The sequence below is a fragment of the Adiantum capillus-veneris genome, chromosome 23 (genome assembly GCF_014529385.1).
Source record: "Adiantum capillus-veneris isolate H3 chromosome 23, ASM1452938v2, whole genome shotgun sequence".
Taxonomy (NCBI): domain Eukaryota; kingdom Viridiplantae; phylum Streptophyta; class Polypodiopsida; order Polypodiales; family Pteridaceae; genus Adiantum; species Adiantum capillus-veneris.
In genome coordinates this window covers 28989815-28992337 of record NC_140953.1, presented here as the reverse complement: position 1 = coordinate 28992337, position 2523 = coordinate 28989815, and positions in this window count along the sequence as shown.

Here is a 2523-nt window from a genome sequence, read left to right as displayed (position 1 = left end):
TTCAAGCACTAAGCAAAACACTTATCAAACACAACATCAATTCCCTCACGGTCTCAGACTCAAGACCTCGCACACCTTCGAAGATGGTGAGAGCTAGTGGGGTATGAGAGTAGATTGATAGGAAGAAGGAGTAGTCTTACAAGAAAGATGTACATCTCCTCACATAATCACTCATATTAACATAGATTAGCTTAGTAATTAGCATGGTAGAGGAGATGAGCATGCATTGAATCCTGGCTCTTGGTTGGATTTGTATCACAAAGCAGAGTTGTTGGTGTAGGCCTCTCTTCTCACAAGCTTGGAGTAGGTGATAAGCTTTTCATTAAAGCTTGAGAAGGAGAGAGAGAGTCTTCTTGCTTCACACATGAGTTTGTGTGAGTGTCTGTGGATAATGCCTTGAGAAAATCAGTCCCCCTCTCTCTCTTGGTCAACCCCTCTTGCTATTTTCTCATGTTGCAACCCTATGGCCCTTTCCAGACTTAGCCAATGAGTATTAAGAAGCATAAGTGATAGCCTTCTGACTTCTGACATATGTCCCCCTTTCCTCTTTTGTGAGAGCTTTAGGTAATTAATAAATGCAACTAAACTCTCATTGGACCCCTTTGCCTCCTGGCCAATAGGAATCGGGCAAGCCATTGGGCTGTTGAATGCTCATTGGACCCCTTGGGAGACTGTCCAATAGTCTTTTAGAGAGCTTAATTCCTATTGGTTCTTTTATTAAGTGTTTTTAAATTAATTAAACTAGATTTACTCTAGCCTAATTCTCATTGGTCCACCTCCATGGCCATCCAATAGGGTATGAGTACACCTTGTGGGCATCTGGGCTAGGGAGCTGACATGTATCCCTCTTTCCCCTTGTGTGTAAAGGAAGCTTGTGAGTGTGTGTGTGTGTGTGTATTTCTCTCTCATCCCCTACTTCTTGGGCTCGCCCCCTCCTTTGTAGGACTTGGGAAGACTTTTTTACACACATACAAAGCATCCAAATTTCCTAAGCTTAACCATTGGATACAACCTTTGAATTTTGGAACCTTAGCATTTTGGAAGTCTTAATGGGCTGAACCTTGGGGTCTTTTAAGCCCATTCTTGCACATTGCTCTTTTGCACATGGCCCCCCCTTTGGATCCCTATTTTCCCTCCTTTGGATCCCTATTGTGGCCGGTTTGCCAGCTTAACCAATATTCTAGTTTTTTCTCCCCAGGCACTTCCCCATATTAAATGATCAGTTTAACATGAGAAAATCATTTAGAAGAATTAGATATTAGTTATTATGACATAGTTACACCACTTACATGCTCTAAACTGATTTCGTGAAATTGACAATTGATAGGAAACTGGAACACTATCGGCAAAAAAATTTGAACCGTTTATTTTCATATGCCAAATAAAATGAGTTTATAAATACAACATATAGAGTGTACATCATGACCCAAGTGGAGGTCGCACTATTTGTGTAGGTTTTGGTGGTGGCCCCATGGGTAGTGGAGGAAATGGTGATTGGAGTGGTGATGGATGATTCTACAAAGGCACCATTAGTGGTGGGGAGCCCATAAACCCCCCATAAATGGGCGAAAGGGTAGGTGAGGTGGACCACACGGTGGCCAAGTTGCCACTATAGATGGGGGTGTTGTGGTTGCAACGTGGGTGGCTCTGTCTTTATGGACCATGATACATCGTTGAAATGCAGAGTCGACCCAAGCTCACTTGGAAGCCAATGTTGCATTATCATATGTACTCAAAATGCACCGACATCTTGCTCAATACTGATGCAATGTCGTAGCAGACTCTCACACTCCATCGCCAAGCCACTGCAACCAACAAGACAATCAACGACTCCATCACCGGACTTCATGAATGTCCCTAAAATCCACCTACAACACAACACCTACATCATTGGAAAATTCATTGACAACTCTTCTTATAGCTTAAATTTCTTCACAACTTATTGATCAAAGAACTCGCTCTTCTCCACATCATGCATTGCCTTCTATTTATATTGCTTATCGGATGGATAGGAACCAAGCGTATTGGAAGCCCTTCTGCAATGATTGTAAGAGGAGTGGTTGTGCTCGCTCTATCTAGTCGCTTGAGAGGTAGCACATATCAGACCCTTGGACTTTAACTCTCGTGATGGGCTCGACCTTCATGATTGCGAGCATCGCTCAGAGTCACCCTTCTTGAATCCTGATCCGCACTTTTGTTGTTCGCTTCTCTCAAATTGCTCCTCTTCTAAAGACTCCTTTGACTTCTTGATGACCACCGAACCTCTCTTCTTTCCACTAGATGGGCCCCCCTACTACTATTTTTGAACATGTACATTGTTTGGTTGTGCTAGAATACATGGCATCCTTAGGCTACTTGATGATGGCGCTTGAAACCTTTCCTTTTTCCCTGGTCCTTTTGAGTAGGTCTGGAAATCATATCAATAGTGAGGACATTGAACAACAACAAGTACTTTGTTCCTTGCATGGAAGCAAAATAACTTATGATTGTATGCATCCACTTTGTTTTCTAAAAATTCATCAT